Raw genomic sequence first — 18,415 nt, forward strand, 5'->3', positions numbered from 1 at the left:
ACCTTCACTGATTGCAACGCTCCACTGAGCAATGAAGTCACACAGAGAATTTGCTACTCACTGGTGGGCTTAGCGTGGGTGCTACTCATGCGAAGATGAGGGGTTGGGGGGGAGTGGGACCTGGGAAGAAGAGAGGGGGTGAAGAGGAAGAGAGTTGGTCATGGGGGAAAAGGAAGTTGAGGGGGTGGGGGTAGAATAGGGGGAAGAGGGAATCATAGGATCGAATACAGATCAGGCACCAGAGCGACCTCGAGTGATCTAAAGGGATAACATCAATTGGCAAGCTAAGCAATAGTGGAGAGACCACCTCGAATGCCCATTCCTGATAATGAACTTGATGTCTATAACCATCCGGGAGCCTTCATCCTGTGACTGATGTAAGCAGAGGCAAACACACAATTAATCACTGAACTGAACCCAAGGAACCCAGTGACAGAGACAGAGGAGTGATGAGCAAATTGGCAAAGAATGGGCTGGCAAAACCAGCAGAGACAGCTGATCTGAACAGGGGAGAGCTCTTGGACCCCAGACTGACAGTGGGGAGGCCAGCATGGGACTGATCTGGACCCCCAAAATGTGAGTGTCAGCGAGAAGGCCTGGGCAACCTATGGGGCCCTGAGCTGTGGATCAGTGTCTATCCCTGATATACAAACAGTCTTCGTGTGCCTATAGCACAAAGAGAGATGCTCTCTCAGCCTGGACTCTTAGGGGAGTGCCTGGACCCTACCCAGAGTAAAATGACAGACTCTGATATCCCCTATGTGGAAGGATTTGGCAATAGGGTGGGAGGGAGGGGGGTAAGGGGAGTGCGGGAGGAGGGGAGGGAGAGGGAACTGGGATTGACATGTAAAACAAGCTATTTAAAATTTTAAAAAATGATAAAATAAAAAAACACTATTATGCATGATCACATAGTACCAGAATAATGGTAGGAATAGCTTCCCACTGTTCTACTCCTTATCAGAATAATTTGTGGAGAAAATTGTCATTGTTGTCTATGGTCTGCATACCAAGGCAAGTCTCAGCTATTGGCATTGTAGAACTAAAGATTAGTTCGATCTGGGGGTTAAACTAAAACCATATCAACTCAAGGCATGTTGGATAATGTTTTCACACAACACATAGTAGAAAGAAGCAAAGAGAAATAATTGGAGTCAACACACTATGCAATGAATGGAATATTCCCAACTGCATCACTGTGACCCGATACTGAAACATTTGTTTTCAGAATTTTGAGATAGAACTATTTCAGAATGAAAATCATCCAGTTTCTTGTCAATGAGATATATTTTACAAAACAGTAGGGTGTATATCCTATAGAATAAAATATATGATATAATTTCTTCAAATGCCACTATTAACAGTAAAATTAAAATTCATGTTGCTACTCCAATTTAAAGATTAGAATAGGAAAGTTTTCTGCCTGTGTCCAGTCAGATTCCTTCCTTCAACTGATAAAAATGTCACGTTGCTTACCTGGATTAACCCTCCTAACTGAGGCTTCAAATCCCCTTCATAACAGCCTCACCATGGTGAGGGATCTCATCCTCTTTATCATCTGGCAACAGAGAGGTGACTAGAATCAAGTTAATTGAAAATATTGTTAATTAGTAATAATTTTAATTGAAGTATGGAAATCAATCCTTAACACCACTAACTGAAAACTGAATTCAAATCTGATTCCGTTCCAACTAGGTGGCTATTCAAACACAAACACACTGGATGACATTGCTCCTAGCAGCTGGAGAGACTTGATTGAAGAGCAGTGAGGGAAGGACAAAGCCGTGGTGAATTCTGAAATACACAGTGTAACCTGTGTGCCTTCAGGTCACTGTTTTTCCCACGCCAGTTAGAAAAATCTCAGCGCAGAGCTGCATGCATTCGCCAGGTGATTTAGATGAGCTTAGACTGCCCAGCAGCTGTAGATGTGACCATCAGAATAATGATGAATGGTGAGCTGCACATTGTATTAAAAAGGGGAGAGTTAGAAAAAAAAGAAAACATGGTTTTCTCTTCCAGTTCCCCTGTGAGTTATGTGGGCACATGCACACGCTAAATTATCCCTCCGCCATTTGTCATCTTTGAAAACTAAACTTCCATTTTAGCTCAGGATAAATGATGGTGTGTGTGTGTGTGTGTGTGTGTGTGTGTGTGTGTGTGTGTGTGTGTGTGTGTGTGTGTGCTTTCATTTATACTCTTTTTGTTTTCAACAAGCATGCTTGTCTCTGGGAAATAAGGGTAGGGATTTTTATTAGCTGAAATCTTGTGTGAGTGGCAGCAAAGGGACTTATTAGATATAGAAGCAGCAGTTGGTTCAGTGTCATATCAGGAAAAGTAGTTACTGGTTAACGCTCTTTGAAACTATAAAAGAAAGGAAATATTTTTAGATGATTAAAACAAAAGGTGCCTTTGCTTATTGTTGCAATATTTTTAATTGTATTTTATACTTACAAATATTGTATGCACTGTTGAAAGATAAACCTTTTTATATAATTTATATCCAATAACGTCTATTGGTTTTGCTTTTACAAAGTGTAGAGTGTATAGAAATTTTAATATTTTTTCTTTGTTAAGTTAGTTATTTGATAATTTTATAGACATATGTGATCCATTGCAATTATTCCCTGTCCCAATCCTATCTCATTTCTCTCTTACCCTGTATTGGAACACTGTCACAAGAATGATGCATGGCGAGCAATGCCCTGAGGAACTGTGAGAGGCTTCAGGAAAAAAGGCCTTTTACCTCAGGTGCATTTTGTTCCCTGGATTGTTTTTGGAGGTGATTACGTGCCTCCTGTGTTAAGCATTTACATTCAATTTATAAGACATGTTTGTTCTTGTTGGATGTCAGAACATCATCGCTATAGAACCCAATCTGGTGAAAGGATACGCTGAGTGCTCTCCCCAGTGTACCCTGAATCTGGATATGGCCTCTGCTTTGCTTTCATGCTTGCCCAGATAAAAATGTGTACATGCCTGGGAATTGTGTTTAAATTGGTATGATCCAGAGTAAGGTCTAGGAAAGGGCATTTGTTTCCATGTTTTTCTGAATCCAACCAGCCTTCCTACTTTCTTTGTTAAACTCATGTAGAAATGTACACCAAAACTGAAAGAACGATGCCTACAGCATTAGACTGTAGTCTGCTCCATTTTCTCATGTCCTTGGATCCCAGGTCTCACAGACAGATCTTCATGGATCAGTGAACACCCTTGTCAGTACTCCCTCCCTCCACCATGACTTTTCCCCCAGTTTATGACTTCTTGTTTTGGTTTACAACCCATTTAGTTTAGCCTGGGCCACCTATGTGACACCTAGATTGAAACTGTCTACTGAACTCTGTTGGTGTCGCCAGTAGATACATAACTGAAGGAATAACTTCCCATTTTCCTGAAGTTGACCACAGGAAATAGTTCAGTAGGGAGGGGTAAGGCTCCACAAGTCGCCCCTCCATTCTTGTCTGGCTGCTGATAGGTCCATTCTTATGCAGACCTAGTACAGTAATCCATAGCTCTTTAGAGCTCAAAATTGCAATGGCTGTGTACCTCCCAGAGAATGGTATTTCTTGACCCTTTTCTCTATATTCCTACTCAAGCAGTCTTTCTGTTCCAGCTTCCACAATTATTCTCAACACCTTATACAGCTGTGCTGGATACTTTTATGTCAATTTGACACACACCAAAGTCATCTAAGAAATGCCCCCATGGCCACAGAAATCACCGGGACCTTGGGTAGTAGATCAGTGTTTACCATGGTGTATGAATGATCTTTGGGAGCCCATTCCAAATAGAGGGATGTTCTCTCAGCCTGGACACATTGGGGAAGGGCCTAGGTCCTGCCCCGGATGAAATGGCAGACTTTGAAGATCCCCCCAAGGAGGGCCTCACCCTCCCTGGGGAATGATGTGGGGATTGGGTGGGGGGCTGGAGGGCTGGTGGAGGGACAAGGGAGGGGTAGAAGAAGGAGCTGGGATTGACATGTGAAGCATTCATGTTTCTAATTTAAATAAAAACATATATTGAGGAGAAAAAAAGAAAATGCCTCCATAAGATTCGGTTGTAGGGGGACTGTAAGGCATTTCCTTAATTAGTCATTGATGAGAGAAAGCCCAACTCATTATGGGTAGTACCAGCTCTAGTTTGGTGGTTCTGGGTTCTATAAGAAAGCAGGATGAGCAAACCATGGATAGCCAGCCAGTAAGCAGCACCCTCCATGGCCTCTGCATCAGCACCTGCTTCCAGGTTCCTGCCCTGCTTGTGTTCCTTTTTTTACTTCCTTTGATGATGAACTATGACATGGAAGCATAAACTGAATACACCCTTCTCTCCCCAACTTGCTTTTGGTCATGGTGTTTCTTTGCAACAAAAGAAACCCTAACTAAGACAGCAACCATGACGCTGTATTCACTACTATTTGCTGAAATAAATGTCTTCTGATTGAGCCAGAGAGTGGCCATTTTCTGTGGAAATGACACATACATGTAGGAAGCAGTTTGAGTCTGTGTCAGGGTAGCTAAACAGAATTGATCTACCTACCGTAGGGCCCATGACTCCTGCCTGCCATGGGCTTTTGAATAGGTTTATTGTACCAAGTAGGGATTTCTTTCTGTGAGATAGATTGGTTATCTCCACAACAGCTGTGTCACTATTGCCTAACTATGCCTGTCTTGCCTGGCAGGTTGGTAGATGCCTGTTCTCCCTCAGAAGTCTGTTTTGTACTTTACAGTACTATAAAAGCTACTTGGCAGGGAGGAAGCTTCCTATTTCAGTTCTAGGTGGATATCTCATTATCACACAACCACAAGGTGTGGTATTTTCAGCAGTAGGGCATTGTGGGATATTTGTACACTGTGTGGAGATGTATTGCTGTGACTGGTGTAATAAAAAGCTGAATGGCCATTAGCTAGGCAAGAGGTATAAGCGGGACTTCCAGGGAAGAGAAAGAGAGAAACTGAAAGGAAGAATTTAGGTACAAAGATGTCACCAGTAAACATGGAGCAAGTTGGATGTGCTAGATTAAGAAGAGGTAACCAACACATGTGGGAGAATGTATATTTTAAAAAAATATGGATTAATTAAGCTATAAGAGCTATTTGGGGAAAAACCTAATCTAAGGCCAAGCTTTCATAATTAATAATAAGTCTGCAGGTCATTATTTGCAGACTGGTGGACCAAAGATAGTCCAACAAGAAAGTTGGGTCTGTAGATAACCAAAAGAATGAATGACAATAGGCTGTATTGTTTGGGAGATTCTAGGGGTTCCTTGACCAATAACTATAAAAAGAGTATGCCTCATATTTGCCACCAAGGTTTACCTTAATGACCCATAGCTTCTAGGAGCATCTTTGTCTAGCCATGCAGGCTAATTCCCTTTTGATTCCTTCTTTTAATTATAAATTCTTACAACAAATTAGAGTGTGTGTAAATAATGAAATGTCACTCAGCAATTATATGGAGGAGCTATCAAAACTGAAACTTACTGATAAATGAAAAAGTATGTCACATGAAAGAAGTCTGAGGAAAACTGACATATGCTGTACCCTTCAATTCATATATATTTAGAATGATGATGCTGTGAAATGGAGTGATGGGTAATTTCAGACAGGTGGAAGGCATACTAAGTGGGATCCAAAAAAAATCCCACAAAGATACCCTGAGGGTTTTGGAAGAAATAAATAGACTTGTTACTGTAATTATGGCAACTATCTCATTGACACTGAAATTTATGAAGTTTAGTACTTTATGTGCTTATTGCATGTGAAGTATCTGAAACATAGTAACTCATCAGGAAATACAATGACAACAAATAATAGTGAGGATGTGAGAGAAAAGAAACACTTATTCACAGTTGTTGGGGGGCTAACCACTTGAAATCAGTGTGGAGATATCTCAAGAGATAGAAACTGATCTACCAGATAACCCTGCTATATCAATCCTGGGCATATTCCCAAAGACGCCTCTAAACTTCTACAGAGATACATGATCAGCCATGTTCATCACCTCATTTTCACAATAGTTAGGAAAACAGACTCAAGTTGGATGTCCATCAACTGAATAATGGATAACAAAAATGTGGTATATAAACATAAAGGTATTTTGTTAAACTGTAAAGAAAAATGCAGTTGTAATCTTCAACTATTAGTGAACATTTTTGTAATACTGTTAGGAACATCTGTAGAGATATGTCCTTTTAGAGACACATGATTTTATTTCTTTTGGTTGAATATATCACGGAATGAAATTTGAACTTTCCTAATGAATAAGATGTTGCAACATTGTGTATTCTGTTAGTAATGTGTCTCCTTTGGGTAAACTCCAGTCCAAACATTAAGTCATTTTAAAATAATGTTCCTAATGTTTAATTTGGAAAATTCTCTGGACATCAGATGTCAAACTATTTCAGTTATAGGGAAAGAAAATAACTTATGTTCTGTGGGAGATCTTTCCATACTAGGATATGTCTAGATAGACAATTCTAGATTTGTCTTTTACTTAAAGCCCCAAAGTATCAGAAAGTTTAAAACAAATTCACTTCTTGTTTCAGTAGCATGTTAAATATGTGCCGTCACAACGCCCTGCTCAGCACAGTTTCAGGTAACAAGACAATGAAGGCTAGCAGAAAGAAAAAAAAATAATTATAAAGAAAAAATAACTGTAAAGATCTAGGTTTGTGACTACTTGAATTTCTATGTGACCGATTTGACAGTACAAATGAGTGGAGGTGACAGCCATTAACATTCCTGTATAGCACACCAGTCAGTGATAATGCCTTCATCGATAGTAAAAATTCCCATGCAACTACAGAGATAATTCATGGTTCACAGTCTTAGGTCACTCCCCCATTTTACTTCTGGACCTGCAGAAAATATAAGGATACGACTTGGCAGCATGTCCACACGTGTATATAGAAATGGTGGGTGCCTCTCTATAATGAAGTCCATCAGAATCTCAGGATTCAAGTTTTCCCAATCTGTTTTGAAAAAAAAAAAGATAGACCTGTGAAATGTGACTTTAATAAAAACTTGCTATTGCATTTCTCTGCTGCTAATGATTAATATCAAGATAGATATTAACATTGTCTGATGTTATGATTTGAGAAGTGATTATTTCCCAATGCCATATTTACTCAAGCAACAGTTGAGAATCTGCAAGTATGTGTCATTAGGGACACACTCACCAGGCTCTCATATGAGTGAGAAATAAAAACATTCGAATCATGGTGAAGAATGTGATACTTAATTTCAGTTACAAGAATGGAACCTCCAAAAGTAAGTCAAATATGAAATTTCATTACAAGGCAAATAACTTCACATCCAGATTTACAGGTGTTATAAACGAGCAGGTTCTCATTGCTTTCAAAATGTCCATGTTTACACTAAAGGGATCTTCAATGCAGTAACTATCATTGTTCAGAAAAAAATTTCAATTTTTATTGTTTGTGAACTCACCTCTTGCATATATGAAAGTATATGTGTGTGAACATCTAATGCAAATTGATTGATTTAATATTGAAAACAATAATTATCCTTTAAAGACAAAATGCTTTAACCTAGATAATATTTAAAGTAACTGTAGAGTTTCCCTTGATATGGTTATTATGTTTGCTTATCAGGACTTACACAGTTTCACAAAACAATGATTTACATCTTTCCTTACATTTCTTTAACTGAGTTGTTTAGCTATGAATTAATGTTCTCTTATATTAGTATATGTCTTCACATGATGGATTATTTCTGTTACATGCAAAATACCATGGGGGAATAATCTGACTTTTTTATGTTAAAACCTCTTGGTTCTGGTCAAATCTTGCCATCTGCCATGTATTTTGAGAACTTAAGAGGAAATCTATCCTTCTATTACATGAAGTAACTGGGAGATAAGTTACTTGTTTATTTGTCAAATTTTGTGTCCTTTACAGTGAGCAAGGTTTCTCTGTCTCTCATGGGTAGATGTTATGTCTGGTTTTGTTCCTACTTCTGGTTCCAATGGCCAGAGTAGGAAAAATGGTCAAAGCTGCTTACTGAATGAGCAAAGGTATATCTTTCTTGATCCTTTTCCCCATGGGTAGAAGTGGCAAACTGAAATACAGGGTTTGTCCTTTCCTTTTCCACCTGCTATGAGCCTACACTCAGAAAAGAGAAAGGCTGCGTGAGCCTCATACTGGCAGCATGGTCTACAAAGGGTCTTTGATGTCACTCTGGAAAGAAAATTAGTTTTCAGAATTTTGAGATAGGCACATACCTATAATACCAGAGGCAGGCAAATCTTAGAGTTTGAGGCCAGCCTAGAGCATGAGTTGCAGGACATGTAGGGCTACACAAAGAAACCATGTCTCAAACAACAACAACAAAAAAAAACCCCACTAAAATGATATGAATGAGGAAAAGGGACTCTTTCTTGAGAAGACCATGACCACATTCTTCTTCATAACCTTACTGTGGATCAAGACTGGATTGTATGATCCTTTAACGGGGTCTGCATTTTAGATATTTGCATTATGATTTATAACAGTAGCAAAATTAAAGTTAGGAAGTAGCAATGAAATAACTTCATGGTTGGGGGGTTACAACATGAGGAACCATATTAAAGGGTGGCAGCATTAGAGAACCATTGTGCTAAAGTCTATATTGAAATGTCTTCATTACAGCCTGATTCTGCTTTATACTAACTAGTTCTGAAATTCATGGAAGTTGTTTTGGCCTGAGTCAAGATCCAGAAAACATTAGGAAAGCTCTTCAGGTTGTTTCAAGAGACACAGGGGAGCTGTGTCTTTTGCCTCTGTCCCCCAAACATTAATACCACCAACATAGAGTTTAAGAAGCACATATTGCCAACCTTTAAACCCCCCCCCACTGTTAAGAGTGATCATTTTCTGGATTTTTGTATAATGCAGACTTTCCTACTTGATTTTTTTTAACTTTCTACAAATGACCAGTGCAGCATGTACTCCAGTGTCTGTCTTCTCTGACTACACTCAGCCAAAGCAATTTTGGTTAGGCCCTTACCTATTCTGGTGGCACCCTGGCAAACCTATTGCACATCTCCCTTCTCTGTGATTTTTTTCAAACGTACTCTTTCTTCTCCTTTCTGGAAGATTTTCTTTAGGAAGGATGTTTCTCGCTGCCTACCAGCTTTAAGGCTGAGTGTAAATTGTGCTTTGTACTATCTTCGACTGTTAACTTTTCTTGGGACTTTCCTACATCATGTGACTTGGTTAAATCAAAGACCAACCACATTTTTTGGTTGCTTCATTTATTTGTTTTCCCATCCATAACATTTGTCTCTATAGAATTTCACCTGTTTCCTGAAAATAACACCCAAATAAAAGAATAAAAAGCAGCTCTCTTCCATTGTCCCTGTTGTTCCCTGATTCCTCGGCAGTTTTCTTTGCACATTTCACACTTTGCACATCGGTATTGTAGATTTACTATTAAGGCTCTCTAACCATTCACACTATAGCTTTGCTCATCTTCCTGCTCTGTGCTACAGACATCACACACCACGCAGAGCAGAGCTGAACCTTTTTATTCTGGCACAACTCAGATGTGCAGAGAAATTTAACTTGAGAGCAGCGCCTTCGTTTTGATGATGCTATCCTTCTTATGTATCCTACTCAATGGACCGGGAGGAAATAGTGTTGGAAGCAGAATCCCTCCTCTGCTCATTACCCTAAAATCATGTCCTGATCCATGACAGAGGGTTAGCCCTAGTGGGATTGTAGCTTGGGTGTCGAGGCTTCTGGCTTCTCTCTGGATCTTAGGATGAGCTAGCAAGCAACCTCCATTTGCTCAGTCAGTACCCTCTTATTTGCCGTCACGCATCTCAGATGCCATAGTAGATAGGACTACCATTTGCAGTTGCAGAGATCATGGAGCGCTCTGTCCACTGAGCAACTGCCCTGGGGTGTATTGTGCATGTATGCTCCGTCTTCTGTCTTTCATCCTTGTGTATACCAAGGCTGGCAGCTCCATGAGTTTCTGTCATGCCTCCAGTTCAGCCCTTTGGTTAAACTGCCCACCACACATGGTTCCCTTTCAGCCCTTTAGCAGACTGGTAAACCTAGTCTTAACCAGGGAAGTTCAAGAGCAACAGCCTGACTGTCCTCTTCTGACCACGCTTCTCTGTCCCAAGTAAGCTGAGCAGCTTCATGTAGTTATAGTTCTTATACATTAGGCCCGTTTTCCCCAGTGTTTCTGCAGGAAATGAGGACAAGGACTCTCTCTGTGCACAATACTCTCAGCAATTTTTCTAGCACTGCTTTGACTATGGACTGCATAAAGGGAAAACAATGCAGCTAAACTGACTGGTAATCAGAGAGGAGGGAACCTCAATTGAGAAAATGCCTCTGCAGGATTAGGCTGTAGGCAAACCTGTGTAGGTCATTTCTTAATTAGTGATTGATGTAGGAGGGCCCAGTCTAAGGTGGGTGGAGCTACCCCCAAGCTGGTGGTTCTCTGTTCTGTAAGAAAGCCTGCTGAGCAAGCCATGATGAGCAAGCCAGTAAGTAGCACCCCTCCACTGCCTGAGCATCAGATCCTGCCTCCCGGGTTCTTGCCCTATTGGATTCCACACCCTGACTTTCTTCAGTGATGAACAGTGATGTAACTGTACAAGACAAATAAAATCTTTTCTCCCCAAAATGCTTTAAGTCACAATATTTCATCCTAGCAATAATACCCCTGCCTAGGACGAACTTGTCCCCAGGATTGTGGGTTACCTTTGTGACAGTCCTGATGTTGTTTTAGAACTGTGAAAGGACTAGGGAACTTTGGGCTAGAATGTTCAGAGGTTGGGGAGCTGTTGTGTGGGAAATAAGTGTGTTGGGAGGAACGCAGATGATAGAGACACTGCTTGTAAAGTTCCAGAGGGGAGTTGATTCTCAAATACTTAAAGAATCTTCTGGAGGTGTTTTATATTTTAAGTTAAAAATCTGTGATTCTGGTCAGCCAGGGCTGAAGAATCAGCTGTGATTAACAAGAAAACCGGAATCTTTGAGGTGAAACCTTTGCTTTACTGGGACAAATTGTGCTGCTTAGCTGGGGCTGAGAAAAACAGCATTGATTAAAAAGAGACCAGCAGCACTGAGGTGAAATCTTCTGGGAAAGGTTTCCTCAAAGTCAGTACACAGAAGTTGCTTTACTGAGGCACCAAGGTTGTACATCATACTGACAGATAACATACCAATCTCCTTGAATCTTTCTTTTTTTGTGTGTGTTCTTTTTTTTATCATTTTTATTTTAATTTTAAATAGCTTGTTTTACATGTCAATCCCAGTTCCCTCTCCCTCCCCTCTTCCCGCACTCCCCTTCCCCCTCCTTCCCACCCTATTGCCAAATCCTTCCACATAGGGGATATCTAGAGTCTGTCATTTTACTCTTGGTAGGGTCAAGGCACTCCCCTAAGAGTCCAGGCTGAGAGAGCATCTCTCTTTGTGCTATAGGCACATGAAGACAGTTTGTATACCAGGGATAGACACTGATCCACAGCTCAGGGCCCCATAGGTTGCCCAGAGCCTTCATCCTGTGACTGATGGAAGCAGAGGCAAACACACAACTAATCACTGAACTGAACCCAAGGAACCCAGTGACAGAGAGAGAGGAGTGATGAGCAAATTGGCAAAGAATGGGCTGGCAAAACCAGCAGAGACAGCTGATCTGAACAGGGGAGTGCTCTTGCACCCCAGACCGACAGTGGGGAGGCCAGCATGGGACTGATCTGGACCCCCCAAATGTGAATCTTTCTTTTTATTGAAAGTATTTTTAAAAATTTATTCTGATCATGGTTTCCTTTTCCCCTGCTCCTCCCACATCCCGCCTACATTGTTGCTCACCTAACTCTACTCCCCCGCCTCAGGCAAACAAACAAGAATTTAAAAAATAACAAGGAGACAGCAAAATAAACACACATAAAACAAAATCTATAGAAACACAAAATCAAAAGCCAGTAAGGAAAAAAATATGCCCAACAAAGCAACATGAGATTTAAAAGGATACAAAGATACAATCGAGTTATTTTGTGTTAGCCATCTACTGTTGGGTTCCCGGCCTGCCGTAAAGTGTAGTTAAGTGTACTTTGTATGCCCAGTGAGACTCCGTTGGAAAAATTAATTTTTCCTTTGCAAGCAATTGTCACTTAGCAAAAGCTTCTTGGTTAGGGATCTTCCTTGCATTCTTTGTCTTCTCTTCAGATACCCTCACAACCATACCTAGAGATGTACTTTATTAGTTTTCTAGATATTCTCAATATCATGTTTGGTGATTGAGTCTAGTCATCACAGTTATCTTATTAAAGAATGCATAAAATTTCCTTAGAAGGGGCAAACATTTGCTTGCTATATTCTAGAAAGAAATTTCTATGTGGGATTTATAATATGCACATAAAAATCCCAAATGCTATTATTGGATAGTTTTCTTTCTAGAAAGCAGGAAGAAACAGAGTTAAGTAGATGGGATTGAATATGTATGGTATTGGGTTCAAAATTCCTTCCTTATGCTATTGGTATCACCTCTGGCTAAATAATTCAATCTCAGTTATTTTAGTCTATAAAATACATGTAATAGTGACTGTCACCTCTTTTTTATTGTTTATGTATGGTTTGAAGATGTCTATCCATAAGCTCATATACTAGAAGCTTGGACCTCAATGCTACAGCATAAAAGGTAAATGAATCTTGCAGAAGTGGACCAACTGCAAAATGGCTAGGTCATCAGTAGAGACACCCTTTAAAGGAATTGGTTGTTGTTTCTCATCAGACTCCAGTTAGTTTCCATGTGGGTGGGTTATTGTAAAAGGCTGGACCTTCCCTAGTCTCTAGGTTGTGTCATTACATATGATTTCCTTCTCATACTCTCCCACCATCAGGATGCCACCCACTGGGAAGCCACATATCTGTAACTATCTCCACATATTCTACCACCATGGAAACCCCACCCATAGTAAATCCACCATCTATGCCAGGAGAATTAATGGTACATGTTTTTAAATCTCCTAAAGTGTGTATGTGTTAAGGGATGGGGGATGTTTTCCTTTTGAGTTTCCTGTTTTAAGTACTTCGTTTTAACATTTAAAAATGACTTTCTGGTTAATATAGCAGTATGAGCCCTATTTTATTTCATAATAAAAGCTAAAGTAAATAAAGTCTAATTATAACCAATTACAATTAAATATAAATTTCCATCCTTGGAAGTCTTGAGAGACAGGAGGGCTGTATTGAGTATGAGGGTAGCTTTGGCTACTTTTGCAGGATTCTGTCTCAAAAAAAAAGACCAAAATGGAAAGTGTGCATATTTTATGAAAACATATATTTCTAACAGAGTTTTCATTTTAAATATATAAGATTTTGACCAAAAATGAAAATCTTGTCATAGGTAAATCTACGGTCTTAGGATTCTTTCTAAGTCTGTTTTCTGAATAAAACTAAGTAAATGTTAACTATCAGAAACTAGTTACCTTTTCTAGGTCACCAACTCAGAGATTCTTGTGGCAGTGAAAACTTAAAGAGTCTGCAATCAAAACTGCTGTGGGAGAAAGAGAAAAAAAACAGAACCTTGATGGCAACAGCAACTTTCTTTCTTTTGAAGAAGAAAAGAACAAAGGCTCAAGTCCTTCTGGGAATTTGAAAGACTTGTCTCAAGTCTCATCAGTTTGACTTCAGAATGAAGCCATGAAGCTGCTTGTGCTGCGCTTTCATCGACCAAACCAATGCTCGTGTTAGAGGGTCAAAGTGTTAAGAGTTTTACTAAAGAAATAAATGTCACAGAACTTCATGCCTCCCTGGTATGTTCCGGCTCTGATTTCCTGTGGTTATATGTATTTATTTGAATCCATGCAAACATCATTTTTAGGAGGTAAGCCAGCACTCACAACCAATTTACTGTGACTTTTGGAAGAACTGTTTTCTTGTTACTAAAAGCAATGACATAGATTTTATTATTACTCAGTGAGTTTTCCCCCAAAATTCTATGCAATGGAATAATTGCAAAATGAAATGTCTTTGAAGTGCTCCATTCATTTTTTTCAACGTAAAAATACACGTATGATTCTATCCCGAAGCATCATGTCAAATCTATTTGGTGACTTCATGCCAGTCAGTGTGCCACAGGTGATGTCACCACTTGAAATAATTCTTGGATAATTTTTCATCTCTTGAAATCTCTGAAAAGGCCTTGAGAGAAGCTGTTAAACTCTGACTGTCCAAAGACACTGACTGGAAGGGAAAGGCCGAGAATATGGGATAGCTCAGTTTGGTTCATTCGGGGAATGAATGATGACAGGAAGGAAGCTCTGGAAATTTCCTGGTTCTTTTCAAAGACCTGTGTAAAACACTGGTAATTTCACAATTTGATCACAGATAACTGAGACAACAGTGTGGTATGCATGGCCCAGGTTCTATGTAATTGATCTTAAATGGTCAAGCACCAATTAGGAAATGATCTTAATTTAATGTGTGCTGGAAAGAGGTATGAGTCATTCTCTCACTTTTATACTGGGTGGAAATCTAAGTATTTACTCCTGATGACAACTTCTGTATATAATGAATTTAGCCACTAGGACATTTATCCATGTTTAATTTCCTCTATGCTAAGCTGTCTTTAAAAGATTCAGGATAAGCTTTATGATTTATAGAAGAAGATAATTTTAATTTCTATTCAAGGGGATCCTGCCAGCCTTTGAATATATGGTAAATCTCACAAACAGCAAATTAATACTTCAAATGCATTCACCTAAGCATCTAAAGCATTCATCACTGTAAGTCATAAGAAATATAATTTTATTATGAAGTGAAATGCATAATATAAGTAGATAGAAAGACTGGATACTATGGCTCTGTTTCTTGTCATATGCAAAGCTTACATCACCACAGGTACAGCATAGTTTAACTCAGATGAACACCCTGAAGGCATCCTTACTGTTCACACTGGGCTCTTCACCTGGGTCCTTTGGTGGCTTGGCCTTTCAGGCTGCTTCAATGTCTCTCATTCTGTTATAAATAAGACTTAACTTTCATTGGGATTGCTGACCAGTGTGCCTGAAAAGAAAAGAAACCATCCATCCACTTACAAAAGCAGCATGTTTGACCAGTTTTGTTTCATTTGCTGAACTAGTCAGAATTTTCTCTAAGGCTAATTTCTATAGGTGAAGCTCTCTCCATGTGCCAAGTATATCCACTGCTGGGCATATGGTTTTGATTATCTGTATTGGCTAATGCACACTTGCTAAAAGACAGAATGCTTTAGGGACTCTTCACTCAAGCCAAGATGACTAAAGTAATAACAATTGAACTTAGAATTATTACATATATTATTACATACATTCACATATACATATCTTATTAATGTATTTGATATTATTCAATCTACCTCCATCTAGCTTTATCACAAGGAATAGCCAAAATTCTATGACTTTAAAGTTTAATGTGATGTAAATGGTTGTAAATTTTAATTTCTATTGCAGAAAATGTTTGTCATTTAGAAATAGAAATGTACATTTGACCTGTAGACAACTCAACCTATAGATGAAGCACTTACTACCAAATCGTAAAAGGGATGTCAAGAGGCTATGTCAGGACCTGGAATGTTTAAAAATAAGAGGTATGAAGTATAGCCTTGAATAAGCTATCAATCACTGTTCAGTCACATAAGTGGTCTTCATGGCTTAGAACCAAAAGTGACAAAAGTTATTCCCTAACTTTACACACTGGAAAGCAAACATCTGCATCACACCCCCTTATATGTTACCTAAGAGACATTTTGTACATATGTGCTGGACTTTCTGCCAGTTCTCAGTATAAAATGGTTTTCTTGAACAGTCAAGAGTAAAGCATTTTTCTGTTCCACATACTCATGGCCATGTTAAACTGTCTTACTATAGCCTCAACTTCAAGGAGAGGCTAGGATCCATGTGCCAAGAACTTTGAAACCTGAAATAGACCCTTCCTTCTTACAGCTAAACACCATCGTTATTTTGTCTTAGTGAAGGAAACTTAAAACAGCACTATTAATTTGAGTATTTTTAAAGTTCATCCAATTTGTTTGTTTTAGGCAGGTGTGTAGTTTTGTTGAAACAGAATTAAAATCACAAAGCTTACTACCAATATTATCAACACTATCCCCAAGGCCTAGAACATTGTGAATGGTTTAAAAATACATACAGAGTCACCTGGATACCCAAAGGCCCAACAAAGAAAGAGAATTACAGGTCATCTTTCCCTTATGAACATAGATGCAAAAATACTCAATAAAATACTTATAAATTGAATCCCAGAACACATCAAAAAGATCATCCACCATGATAAAGTAGGCTTTATCCTAGAGATGCATAGATGGTTCAATACAGAAAAATCGGTAAATATAATCCACCATAAAAAGCTGAAAGACAAAAACAACATGATCATCTCCTTAGATACAGAAAAGACCTTTGACAAAATCCATCACCACTTCATGAGAAAAGTACTGGACAGTTCAGGGATAGAAGGGTAATAACTCATCATAATAAAGGCAATTTACAGTGAGCTGACAGCCAACATCAAATTACTCTTTTGGATTTATTTTCTTTTATTTTTTATATTATTAAAAATTTCTTTTCTGTCAACATCAAATTAAATGGAAAGAAACTCACAGAAATTTCACTACAATCAAGAACAGACAAGGTTATCTACTCTCTCCATATCTATTTGATACAGTACTTCATATTTTAGCTTCAGCAATAAGACAACTAAAGGAAAACAAGGGGATAAAAATTGGCAAGGAAGAAGTCAAAGCATTGTTATTTGTACAATATAGGATAGTATACATAAAATACCCCAAAAATTCTATCAGGAAACTCATACAGCTTATAAACACTTTCAGCAAAGTACTTGGATACAAAATTAATTTTAAAATAGCTCTCCTTTAAGCAAATGGCACATATTCTGAGGAAGAAATCAATGAACAGCTAGCTCAAGAGGAGACAATGAAAAACTGCGACAGAAACCAGTTTTGGTTGGGTCACTTAAGGAGGATTTCATTCCAGATTAGATACTAGTAAAAAATAGAGCCTATGTAACTATGGCAGTACATATCAAAATATTTTGTTTGGTATATCTTACAATTTTTAAAATAGAATCTTGCTTAGTAGTCTAGACTATATTGAAACTATCTATTTAGCCTGAGCTAGCCTCAAGCTCATTATTTTCCTGTCTTAGCCTCCCAAGTCCTGGAATTAAAGGTTTGTGCCATTAGGTCCAATGTTGTGGGATAATCTTATTGTACACTGTGAAGATGTGTCTTTGCCAAGGTGCGTCGGATTGTTTTAATAAAGAGCTGAATGGCCAATAGCTAGACAGTAGAGGATAAGCATAATTTCCAGACAGAGAAAAGAGGATGAGATGAATCCAGGCATGTAGAAATGCCAGGAAGACACAGACTAAGTAGGACATGCAGAATTGAGACAGGTAAAAAAGCCACATGACAGAACATATATTAATAGAACCAGGTTAATTTAACTTATAAGAGATAGTTGGAGACAAGCCTAAGCTAAAGGACAAGCTTTCATAATTAATAAGAAGTCTCCATGTCATCATTTGTGAGCTATCAGTCCCAAAAGAAAGTCAGACAATAGACCAATGTCAATAAATCTTATCTCTAGGGAGAACAAATTAGAAGGAAGCACAAGTAGGAATTAATAAGGAAGTGATAATCTATTGTCTGTGCACAGAAGAAACTATATTCGTTTTGTGGGTCATTCTGAGACCTTGTTTATGTCTGTATTGTGGAATATTACTTTAACCACATGAAGAAGTGCTGTATTTGTTTATGCTATACTTATCTAACTATGAAAAGATGTGTTGCTGTTTCACCTTGCCTGCTTAAGGCACCTGAATGATCTAATAAAGAGCTGAATGGCCAATAAGCTAGGCAGAGAAAAGACAGGCAGAGCTGGCCTGTCAAAGAACTAGCCAGAAATAAGCCTAAGCTAGGTTGGGTATTCATAACTAACAGGAATTCTCCATGTCATGATTTTGGAGCTTATTGGAGATCCAAAAAGAGAAAGCCTGGTATGTGTCTATGTATAAAAAATTTGTACAGAATGATTTTACTTTGCCTCACTTCATTATGACTTCAATGTGATACTGACATTAGTGACTGTAAAATTGTCTATGCTCAACAAGAGAATAGCAAGGACCAACATCTATCAGCAAAGGGGTATGAAGGAGGGAATTTTACTCAATACTCCTAGGGCTCCTTGTTAGACAAACAGTAGAAACTACTTGTATTTATTTATTGAAATTCATATAGGACAGGATACTTCAGAAATGATAACCTGAAGATGCTGGAAAAGTACATTTTTAAAATGCATGTTCAACAGAGAATTAACAGCAAAATTACAAGAGTAACTAAAATTGGATTCGAGCATCTGAGCAAATGAATACACTGAAGGA

General features: G+C 38.7%; 1 long non-coding RNA gene across 1 annotated transcript; it reads left to right on the forward strand.

Moving 5' to 3' along the window:
- The first annotated feature begins 10,387 nt into the window (after positions 1-10,387).
- On the forward strand, positions 10,388-13,754 carry LOC110340380. The gene is made up of 3 exons (XR_002382174.1): positions 10,388-10,497; positions 12,599-12,656; positions 13,456-13,754. It is a non-coding gene; the product is annotated as an uncharacterized LOC110340380 (long non-coding RNA).
- Positions 13,755-18,415: the final 4,661 nt, after the last annotated feature.

This window comes from Mesocricetus auratus, unplaced genomic scaffold (genome assembly GCF_017639785.1).
Source record: "Mesocricetus auratus isolate SY011 unplaced genomic scaffold, BCM_Maur_2.0 Super-Scaffold_100010, whole genome shotgun sequence".
Classification (NCBI taxonomy): domain Eukaryota; kingdom Metazoa; phylum Chordata; class Mammalia; order Rodentia; family Cricetidae; genus Mesocricetus; species Mesocricetus auratus.